This window comes from Dysidea avara, chromosome 12 (genome assembly GCF_963678975.1).
Source record: "Dysidea avara chromosome 12, odDysAvar1.4, whole genome shotgun sequence".
Taxonomy (NCBI): Eukaryota; Metazoa; Porifera; class Demospongiae; order Dictyoceratida; family Dysideidae; genus Dysidea; species Dysidea avara.
Window position 1 is genome coordinate 10,185,957 of NC_089283.1, and position 12,918 is coordinate 10,198,874.

Below are 12,918 nucleotides of genomic sequence, written 5' to 3' on the forward strand. Positions count from 1 at the left end.
CACACACGTAATAACAGATTATCAGATGAGTGGGGCTGTTCTTTGATCTATCTGGTTTACCAATGGCTACTTGAAGAGATCTGCTGCTTGTAATCCTGGAATGGATTCAAACTACGTAATTATCCATGCTTTTGGCACTAAACAACATCAGAAACTCACTACCTTTCCAATAATATACCATGTGCTCACACTAGTACTTATAAACAAAAATAATTAATCACGTGACTATCCAATGCAATAATAAATTTGCATGCAGCTCTAAAATTACCATGTGGGCGGGTGACAGGAAACAAGGAATCTACAATTGGTGGCCTTAGAGATCTAAGGTCTCTAAGACCATGACCCCCTTGGTAGGGCACCTCCCATTCCAAATGTGAGGCGAATCCGCCCATCCATTGCTGAGATACGCGCTTTCAAAGTTCATCTTATTTTGTTCGTATTTTTCTTCTTTATCTTCTTTTCGTACACTTTAGAAAAATCATAACAAGTTGCACATGCTTTGGTCAATTTACTTAAATTTTGGAGGGCTGTAAGAGGATAATACTGCACATTTACAGTCCAATTTTGGTAGAAAGCAGACAAAGAATAAGGGAGTTATGCTCAATTTTTCAAAAATCCAAGGGCTATTTGTTGTCATGCCTCCAGGGTAAACCGCTTGACTGAATAACTTGAAAATCAGTCTGTACATGGAGTAACTATCATAGTGCAGACCTTTTGTAGTTTGAAAGAAATCGCATTAACAGTCATGGAGTTGTAACAAAAATGCCAACCATGTGTAAAAAGTGTACGATCAAGTTTTGTTAATAAAAGTGATACTTGCCACGCCTATTGCAAATCATGGTAGTTCATGACATGGTAGATACAGGCTAAGTCATTATACAGCTAGATTCATGTGTTTATATGCCAATAGATTGTAGTGTGCTGTCCTGAGAAATACAAGCAGTGAATGTAGCCTGTGCTATCCGCATTTTTATTATTGAACAGGAAGTCAGTTCAACAAAACGGACCAATATCTATGATCTCGTCAAGAGCACAACTTGAACATCAAGTTGTTAAAACTACCTGCAGAACTGTTAGTTTTGTTCTTCTCATTTTTACCTTCGGTGCGAGATAAGGTGAACTTGAGCTATGTTTCGAGAAGCGTAATCAATGAAGTACCGTGGAGGGATTTCATATGGCAGTCATGAACAATCCATTTTGATAAACACATTAAGGAGGAATGAGCAGTATGTGAATAGGCTTTATTTTCCCTTTTGTTATTCACAATTCCCAATGTTGGAGATGTTGAAGTGATGTCCACTTGATGATTTAAAATATCTCGGTTTATCGTCAACCAAACTGAATGATCAACAACTGACTGCCATCAGACATTCACTGAGACAGAACCTTTAAACGCATGAAATTGTCCTTGAGAAACCATTTCAGCTTCTACCCTTAACAATTCGTTTCTTGTTGCATATACATGTCAGTGAATTATGTGTGCATATTGGCAGCAGCACTAAATCAGCTAAAGAGACAATATTCTCTGTATTACGCATATGGTATCAGTGTGCATTTTTTTCCTAATAACTTGAGTATATATCACCCTAACTTGAGCATGCAGGATGCTAAAGATCTAATTGGAAGATTAAGCAAATATAGTGCAGGTATTTCCGTAGAAGAATCAAGCGTCCATTGCAAGATATTTAATGAAACATTCAACTCTCAGAAGAAACAATGGTAATCCAGTGTAGTGAAGTGATCGGGTTTTCTGCAGTGACAACTTCAACCACCCACCCCCCTTCAAGACTTTTCTAATACCAACGGACCTTACGCCTTCTCACAAGGTTGACCCATTGGATATAACTGTTTTAGACTTGTATCTCTGTCACACACTGACATCTGAACAATTGGGAAAAGTGGCAAGTACTTGAAAATACATCAGAAGAATCAACCTTGAAAATTTAAATAACTGTCTAAAATCTCTACAGGATCTACAGGAGATTTTCAAGTGCTGCAAATACTGTACCTACGAGAAATAAACTTACTCGGTATATGTATTTCAGAAGTAGAAGATCAAATCCAATTGTGGACAATATTAAGTAGCATGAAGTAGCGATACAAACTTGTGCTGTGATGCAATTAGCCCCAGCAAACAAAGACAAGTTAACTTTGACTTTAAGCGCGGTGGAATACGAGGACTGCAAGTGCATGCGCAATTTTGGATCATTCGATACTTGTTTTTCATCTTTTGTATCATTGTATTATTGTTTTGTTAGATTTCACACATCATTTACCACTCCCTGGTATGCTTAATAATTTTAAAGAACTCAAGTGTGTGCACCTCATGATAGCACAGCAGTTTTCACTGAACTTGGGGCAAAACCAGAGTCTTCAACAATAATATTATGCATCCAAGCATTCAATGTTGATATTCCTGATAACTCCCTGACTACAGTTTCTGCTCACGGTGGACTAGTCTGGAACATATAGCTGTCAGTGTAAGATCTGTGATACCTGAAGAATTGACATCTCTGATAAAGAATTCTACCAAACTGGTAGCTTTTCGTGTATCTGCAAAAGCTTTTAGCCAAAAATCAAAACCAGGGTTTAATGTACAAAAACTATGAGGCTATACTAAAGCACACCTTTACAGTCGGAAATTATTTTGAGCTAGACTCTGTATTATAGTGGAGTTGAATTTGTTGCCAGAATTGGATGTCTTAGAGAAGCAAAACAAGGTTTTGCAGGAACAAAGCACTAATCTCCTACCACTTTGGAAGTAATATAAATTTAGTAGCTTCACCTACTGTATACTACACTTGATCATAATTATTACTTTTTTTGTCACATCTCTCAACTTTCCAAACTGATAATCCTGAACCTAAGATGAAATCCTTTAAAGTAGTTGAAAATTGATTAGAGCTGGACTCCATATCAATTGTTAGAATCACAAGTCTTAGGAAAAATGTTTTACCGAGGCAAAGTTTATACATTGACCTAATTGATAGGGTCTGACTCAACTGATTCACAAACACTTCCAAGTTTGGCATTTGCAGGTTGACTGGTTGGATGGAAGAAACTATTTCAGAAGATAGACTCTGAACATTTTTCTATATGTCTAAGTAATGCTCCAGCTTAGTTACTGCTATGCTTCAATTATTAGACTAGTTTAATTTCAATCACTCCGGAGATATTTTTTGAGGTCAGGCCATCCATGGACTGCAACGGAGGTCATAGTCATGCACACTATACTTTTTATTGATCTGATGTGATATTTAAGTCGAATCTTACATGTGATATTCAGCTACATGTCAAGTTAGGAGTGTGAGGGAAGCATGCTCCCTCAAGGAAAATTTATGCCTTGAAATGGTATGTGGAAGGTACTTTTTGATTGTAACTGCTAATGCATGATTTGATCAATTCAGTAGCTCAATGCAATGCTATGCAGTTGACTCATTGGAACATTTGAAAAGTAATTTAAAGACAATTAACATAAATGTAAACGATTTAGATCAATCAGTGTAATGAGAACAGTAGCTATAATCTTTACTGAATGATCTATTAGAGTACATCACAATGACTAGTGTAGTGCTCTATTAGAGTATCTCGATTCAAGTAGCTGAAAAGTGGCCCAGCCAATGCTGGACGTTGTCACCATGGGCTCTGGCCCTGCTTAGTACTACAGCCATATAGATTCTATTATGTGTGGTACAGTAATGCTGTCTTAGTAGTAGTAAACATTTGAGTAGAAAATTAGGTGTGCCACTGAAAACTCAGGCTGCTCAGCCTGAATTGTTGAGCATATTTTTTACCGAGGCAGCTGCCTCAATGGTAGCTACGCCACTGCTTGGAGGAGCACAAACAAGGAACTTTGGAAGTAGCTTCACTGTGTACATGCATGTTTTGTTAATGTACTTGGTCATAATAATGTACTGTGTTCAACAAGTTTTCAGTAGCAGCTTGATATTGGGCAAGAAAATATTTTAATAGGGTAAGCAACTATATATTTCCTATGGCTTTCATGAATTGTTGTTTTATATGAAGATATAACAGATACTATTCCCCACTTGGTCAAAACACACATTGTAGTTAAGCCATTGAAGTTCTGTATGGTGCAAATTTCAGTGAAATCCTCAAAAGCATACACAAATTATGGTGCAGTTACAAGTGTCGATCGATCTATTCCTTACATTATGAGTTATTTGACTGTTGTATTAGGATAGTGTGTATTATACAGAATGTGACAGAATAATGTCACTAGGCTGTATGCGGTCCGTGAAGTCTCTAGTCAGTTGGATTACACACAAAATGGTTGTCCTGAAATACGTACTGAAGCAATAATAACTAAACTACAATAGTCTCTTTCCCACACAGTCTTGCAAGCCAGTTGGATTTGTGCGTGTGCACATGTGTAGATGCGGAAAACTTAACTTCTTCAGTTTTTGCAGGAACTGCATTCTTGTTTCATAATTTCCAATCAAACACACAATGCTTTAGAGTTGTACCTTTAAAATCAGATTTCATTCCTTGTGAGAAATAAGTTACAAGTAAGTTTCACACAGATACACATGCATACCAGGATGTATACATGTATAGTTTACATAAAGTGAACAATATTTCAATTCAAGTCCACCGCTTATTTAACTGGTTTAGACAAGTGGTACAGGTAATGTGGTGGGTGGTCTGTTACTTTTTTGTCAAGTTGAAACGTTTGCTTACTATCGTTGTATGCAATTCTTCTCTCCTCAGTACAGAAGCACTCAATTCGGTCTAAGTGCAAACCAGCAGTTTTTATTTCATCTTGGATAAACTCATCAGAATAGTAATAATCAGGAAATACCATTATTGTAGTTACAGTATATACTGAGTGACCATTGACTAGTTGACTGGGGTCAATCACTTTATACAAACGACCTTCTTCATTTAGAGCAAATGTTGCCCTTACTATCTCGTGAAGACTCATCAATGCTGTATTCACTTGCTCATTTGTGGGTTGCTTGGGAAATTTGGCCAATATAGACTGAATAGTTTCCTCAAGCGCAACTTGGTTTGTTCCAGTGCTTAAAAACATGCTATCATATGCTGCTCTTGCACGATGCCATACCACAGCTTTTCCACCTGGAACAAGTACTCGATTTAGTTCCATAAAACTTTTGGTGAATACCTCAAGAGGAAGGGCATTGGTGACAGAAATATACGTAGCTATATTGAAAGTGTTATCCTCGTAAGGCATATTTGCTGCATCTCCAATGGAAATCTTAACATTGCTAAGTCCTGCAGTAGCCTGTTTAGACAACCTTACCATATCTGTACTAACATCAAATCCATCAACACTCCCAGCACCACACTCTGATGCATACTTGGTCCAAATACCAGTGCCACATCCAATATCTAATACTTTCTTACCACCTGCCTCTGATGACAAATACTGCTTCAGTGCTGGGAAGAGAAATGCTTGATTTATGGGATCACTTTCAGTATTAGCAGCATACATATCAACCTCATCTGAATTGTATTTATCCCGATGGGTTTCATCAATCTTTCCAGCCATCTTGTAAGACCACATTCCAAATGACGTCACACGAATTTTCTATTTGAGGGACTCTTATATTTTCGAGTATTAATTTATCACCAATGGCGATCGAGATTTTGAAGGTTGATATAGAGGCAAACAAACAAGATATCGAGGCAAAACTACCAGGTTTAGTTATTACAGCAAGTAGACTCTATTTCTTCTAAACTTTAAAAACCAGCTGAAAAATTCTAACCCGGCGTTAGAGAATAGATTTTATACCCTTATAACTGTACCTGTTAGTTTTAGGTCAATATCTTCTTCCAGGACTGGATAGTGATTTGAATCTTATTAAGCCTTATTGGAACTCGAAATTGTTAGAATACCGGCCCCAAATAGCCGCAGCCATTTTATTTCGTCACACCATTTGGAATATACTGTGGTTGCTCAATCTGCACTGTAAACTGAAAGGTAATTACCACTGTCACCAAAATTCCTTTTAAGGGTAATTGTTTAACTACAATAGTGTGGGCTTTTGGGCGGACTTACACTAGTGCAGCCTTAGGCCACTCGAAGAAAATTCCTTGTTTCCCATTTCATTGACCTCAAAAATACATGCGGGAGGGCAGTTCATTATCCATTATTGATAATTTCCACTAATTTTCAAAATCCATAACTAACAGGTAAGAATACAGTAGAAATAAGAACCTGAACAGGGAAAAGCTAGCTAAATGGGCTTTCTGAATGCCAAACTAGTTACTGCTATGCAATCACAGGATAAATAATGAATAAAATGTTCAATTGACAGCAATAATGAATGACCATGCAAGAAGAGAATCTGCATGAGGGCGGGAAATAAATTTTCTTAGAGTGGCCTTAGCAAGGGGATGTTGTAAAACATATGGAATGGTATAGCATAGAGTTCATAATATATTATTATGAACTCTTGTATATGCTGATCACTGTAAAGTGTTAATACGTATGTTCCTTTAACGAAAGATTTTTACTATAAATTGTCTATGTTTAATCATATTCATGAAAGGCCTATAGACCCTTTCAGGTAAGCTGCTACCATAGCAACATCTGCCATTTTGGAGTACAACCCGTTTTGAAACCCTGGTAGCGTGGGAAAAAGCATATGTTTAACCAGGTCAACCTTTGCTGTGGAATTCAGAAGAAGCTGTACTTCCTGGGTATTGTTTTACTCTTATAGAAAGCAATGCTACCAGGGTTGCAAAACGGGTTGTACTCCAAGATGGCAGATGTTGCTATGGCAGCAGCTCACCTGAAAAAGGTCTTATTATAGCTGGGGTTTTTGTCATGAGCTTTAAACGCTGCAAGTAAACAAATACGTCACAAATTTTTGTGAACACCCTGTCATCCCACAAATATAATCTCGCAGCTATTTATTAACCTTTTAGATGCTCACTACTAGAGATGTGCGAATAGGACATTGGGAAACTCGTTGGAAAATGACCTTGGTGTTCCACTAAAGCTCTTGCATTTGTGGCAACCAGGTTTATAACAAAATATGGACTGCAGTGTTTGGGGAACTGATAGGGAGTTGCACAACGTTGTAGATCAGGCAGTTACGAAGTAGTCTTGAGTAGCCAGACCGCTTTTTTTTCCTTTTGTGTATGGGTGGGAAAAAAGGGTCTGGTACAATGACAATAGAAATCCTGTTCATGTGAGTGTTCAGACTTTCACCAGTTTTCAGTGAGCATTAATTAGCGTTAATGAGCTATGCATGCGCCGTTATCAATTGCAATGCTCGTAGCAATTTGAAAGCTTTAAAGAAGATGCCTAGCCTTTCATTGTAAAGTACTGTTAGTTCTCAAGTAGATAATGATTCTATAGAATGAGATACTTAGTCTTGGTAAAGTTGTCGTTGTGAACGTCACGCGCATTGCTCCTTAACAGGGTTATGAAGTTTAGGGCTTCGCTAATCAACACTCACTGAAAACTGGTGAAAGTCTGAACAGGATTTCTATTATCATTGTACCAGACCCTTTTTTTTCCCCACCCATACACAGAAGGAAAAAAAGCGGTCTGGCTACGCAAGACTAGTTTCGAAGGATTCAGACAAAATGGTGGGACACCTGCCAAGAAAAAATATGTAGTATGAGTAGGAACTATATGACTGACTCATGAACACACACTAATTGTATCCACAGCGATTTAATGATATGCATCGTGACTATTACATGCCACACCACCTTCACACCAAAAGCCAACTCACCTCATCCATTGACAGCAGAATTTCCAACAGTGTTTGACCAACAAATCTGGACTATGGAGGGAGAAAAAATTCACATCACATTGACTGCTAATGCTACACCTTTTTGCACTAAGACCCCTAGGTCTATCCCATTTGCGTATCGTGATAAAGGAAGGCTGAATTGGACTTGCTTTTATCACAGAACATCATTGCACCAGTTACCGAACCCACAGAATGGTGTGCTCCCATAGTCGTGACACCGAAGAAAAACAACGACCAGATCCGAATTTCTCTCACCTCAAAAAATATATTCTACGCGAGCGCTACCAATCACAAACACCTGCACAAGCTGTTGCACACATTTTCACAGTGCTGGATGCTTTGAAAGGCTACCATTAATACCCATTAGATGAAACAAGTCAACTCCTCACCACATTTATCACGCCTTTTGGACATTTCAAATACCTTAGAGCACTGTATGGCCTATCATCTATCTCAGAGCATTATGACCGGTGCATGGTAGATGCTTTCGCAGGGCTACAAGGCCTTGGTTTCATTCTCCAGCAGAATACATAATATGATGGATGGACACTTATCCAGGCTGGATCTTGCTTCCTGTCAGATGGGGATATGCGATTATTGAACTAGAGATGCTTGCTGTCACTTGGGCTGTCCATAAATGGAAGATGTGTCTGTCTGGCCTTCGACACTTTTCTATCCTCACAGATCATAACCCTTTAGTCCCAATCCTGAAAAGTTGTCACTTACATGAAGTAGACGATCCACGCCTCCAGCGTTTGAAGTCTTGTCTCATGGCATATAACTTCACAGCCAAGTAGATCAAAGGCAGCATTAATGATGCTCCTGATGCCTTATCTCGTAACCCCACATCCCATCCTAATGGTGAAGATAACCTTGCTGAGTATGACACACACAATGAGCCTGAGATGTCGATAGCTGAGATCCAAACTATCATATCTGATGATCACCACAGTCTCAAAATACAAGATGTCCGCCACCACGCCTCATGTGATCCAGAATACCAGCAACTTTGTAAGGTCATAGTTGAAGGATTTCCAGACCACCTTATACAACTTCCAGAGTCATGCAGACCTTACTGGATTATACGAGAACATCTCAGTATTGATGATGACCTGATTGTTCATGGCTACCATCTCTTAATCCCTTCTGCTATGCATAGCCAAGTTCTATCTGATCTTCACAAGTCACATCAAGGGACTGTTTGCACTAAACAATGTGCTTGCTTGACAGTGTACTGGCCTGCATGGACAATGACATTGACAACATGGTGCTCTACCTTCCATCCAATCCTAGAGAGCCCATCGCAAGCAAGACAGCCTTCCCACCCCTTCCAGGAGATTACTGTTAACTTTTGTTGCTATGGTGGGCAGACCTATCTTATCATCGTAGACTGCTTCACAGATTGGCCAGACATCATACCCATGGGCCATAACACAACAAGCAGTGATGTTCTGAGGAAGTCCTTTTGTTGCAATTCCAGATATACTCTGGTCCGACAACGCCCCATAGTATACTTCCAAATTGTTTCAAAGCCTTTCCCAGCAATGGGGTTTTCTTCACAAGACTTCATCACCCCATTATCCACGAAGTAACGGCAAAATAGAAGCTACTGTCAAATCGATGAAAAAGCTTATTGCTACCTCTTGGAGTGGCCGTTCACTTAATGAAGACAAACTGTGTCATGCCCTTCTTCAGTACAGCATCCTTATATCCTGCAGCCATAGAGCCTGCACGCAACCTTATCAACAGAGTGCCACAACTACTGGTGTAACTCTTGCACCTGATGAGACTATCCAATTGAGACGTTCTGATCAAACTAAAGTCCCCCTCTCGACTTGTCGAAGACCCTCAATGGCCATAATCAGCATTCATGAATACTCTGTATCACAAATGCTTGGGGAGGTGTAGGAACTATGACTGACTTATGCACACACACCAATTGTATTTACATTGTGATTTAGAGTTATGCATTGTGACTATTGTTGCTGTTCCTACAGTATGTTTATAGAGCAAGGTGGTGATACAGCTTGTGTGGTAATGGGTAAACAGTGGCAATGCTTTTATTGTAGCAGATTAATTTTTCACAAATTTGTACCTGACGCGAAAAAAAATTTATATGGTACCATACTATTAGTCTGCTAAAAGTGTGCAGGGCCACCTAAAAAGGGGGGTGGGAAAACTGGAACAATGTTTTCCTGCCCTGGCCTCTTTGAGGCCTCAGTAAATATGTATTTGGTGTACTTTTCCATATTGTACAGGGCCCCTCTTTTATTTTCCACCCCTCTCCCCTGCCAGTGTGCTCTACCAGTGTGGTTGTAGGATAAGGTAGGCATATTTATTTCATCAGATCATTGAATCTATCTGAGAGGACACTGGTTGGGCCAACAGGCAGAAAATAAAAGTAGGACCCATACAGTACACCAATTGCATTTTTACTGGGACCCAAACACGGAAAAACTGCTTCAATTGCCCCTCCCCTTCTACCCCTAGGTAGTTGGTAACACTTTCATGTGGTGAGTAGCTGTTCAGAGCAAATCTGCATAGCAGATGTCCTTTGCACAGATACTAGAGTGCATTGTCACTTGCCTAAGTGCCCAAGGACACATTGTACATAGTTTAGTGACTGGAGATCGTCTGTAGATCTTACGTGGATATGATTTAAGCATATTTAATAGTCAACAAAGGAACATACTACCATTCCATTCCATATTTTATTCCACATTCCATGTTTTACAACATCCCATTATGTGCACTCTGGCATCTTGTATGGCTTTACTGGGGTCCTTAATGGTTTCCATATATAGACTCCAATGTATTTTGACATCTGTTTTGATTAGCTATAACTTTGATGTAGCAATTAGTGGTATGGATTTTCAGAAGCTTCTGGAACCACTCTATTACTTGATCCTTATTGGGTAATGCTGGACCAGTTAAATAGACACTTATATAGTATCCCACAGAAGCCATACACTTATGTAACTGCATACCTTGGTTGCGTATTGACAGTAGTTGTACGTACGGTGCTAGTGCAAGATGGCTGGAAAGATTGATGGAACCCATTGAGACAAATACAATTTAGATGAGGTTGATATGTATGCTGCTAACACTGAGAGTGAACCAATAAACCAAGCATTTCTCTTCCCAGCACTGAAGCAGTATTTGTCATCAGAGGCAGGTGGTAAGAAAGTATTAGATATTGGATGTGGCACTGGTATTTGGACCAAGTATGCATCAGAGTGTGGTGCTGGGAGTGTTGATGGATTTGATGTTAGTACAGATATGGTAAGGTTGTCTAAACAGGCTACTGCAGGCCTTAGCAATGTTAAGATTTCCATTGGAGATGCAACAAATATGTGTTATGAGGATAACAGCTTTGATATAGCCATCAGCATATCTGTTACCAGGGCTCTTCACATTCAAGCACACTCCCAAGAGTTTTACCGAACTGAAGCGAGTTCTTGTTCCAGGTGGAAAAGCTGTGGTATGGCATCGTGCAAGAGGAGCATATGACGGCATGATTTTAGATGCTGGAACAAACCAAGTTGCGCTTGAGGAAACAATTCAGTCTATATTAGCCAAACTACCTAAGCAGCCCACAAATGAGCAAGTGAATGATGCACTGATAAATCTTCACAACATAGTAAGGGCAACATTTGCTCTCAATGAAAGTGGTCAATTGTATAGGGTAACTGACCTCAGTCAACTAGTCAACGGTCACTCTATATGGACTGTCACGCCAATAATAGTCTTCTCTGATTATTACTATTCCGATGAGTATATCCAAGAGCAAATAAAAGCTGCCAGACTACATTTAGATCAAATCGAATGCCACTGTACTGAGGAGAGAAGAATTGCGTACAACAATAGTAAACAAAAGTTTCAATTTGACAAAGGAGTGACAGACAATCCACCACATTACCTGTACCACTTGTCTAAACCAATCAGTTAAACTGCCGATCATGGCTTGCCAGTAGACACAGTAGTTTTCACTGAACTTACAGTAATATTTAGATGTACTGTAGTAGTAGTTTGCTTGTATATAGGCTATCTGTATTTACAGTAATAAGTTCAATTAGTTATTAGACAGTTTAATTCATTATTGTATGCTGTAATATAAGTGAGTGTATTGTACTATATACCTCCTCTGCAAAGTAAAGGCCATGTGTTTGCACAATGTGGTCAGATAATATGGTATACCCACAAATAGTTTCAATTTAAATAATAATATTGTATAATAAACAATCCACTTTAGGAATGAAACAGTTTTATAGACATAAAATTCATAACAATGAATAATCTACCTACACTTTGATGGCATGCTTGTATGGTCTCTCTTAGAAGGACTCACCATTTAGAGACACTTTGTGCAATCTTCCTTTTCATATGGTCACTTTATAACCTGGGTTGAACCTCAAAGTCTTAAAATATCATAAGTGAGTTCAACCCTACAAAGCAGTAGGGCCTGTAAAGTAAAAGCAAGTTGCGGTTTTTGGTGAATACATAAAGTGCAATGAATACCATCATCTGATGATTGCTTGTGAACAGAAACTGGTATGAACCTGGGTTGAAAGTGGGTTACTCAACCCCACTTCTGAGTCTCACAGCACCCATCTCCCAAAAAAGTCTGGTGAAACTGTGTACAAAAGGTTTGGCACTATCAGAATGTTGGTGGTTGCAATCAGATCATTCCATTTCAAATTGATCATGTAATGTGCATAATTCAAAGGATTTTTGGCTAATGGTTAATTACTTCTGGAAACACAAACACATTACGACACACCGTCTCGTAACAATTAACAAAACATTATGCAGGGCTCCTTTTACTAAGCTGGCCCTACATAATGTCAGTAACAAATAATGTAACAAACCTGTGGTTTCAACAAGTATTTTTTTCATGCAAATCTTCCAACCTATAAACAACAGATAATATATTATTATATTCTTTACAGTACAACAAATTGGAGCAGAATCAATACTGAAGATTTATGAAGTGGAGACCTTAAAGCACTGATGATCCGGCCGACAGCAACATATGTGACCAAATTTCCATATGGGTGCATTTGACACCTAAAATATTTAATGATCAAATCACAAACTTTATAGTGCAAATCTACTTGATGATTTTAAGCCATTCTCAATGCCTTAAATTACAAGAAAATTCTTG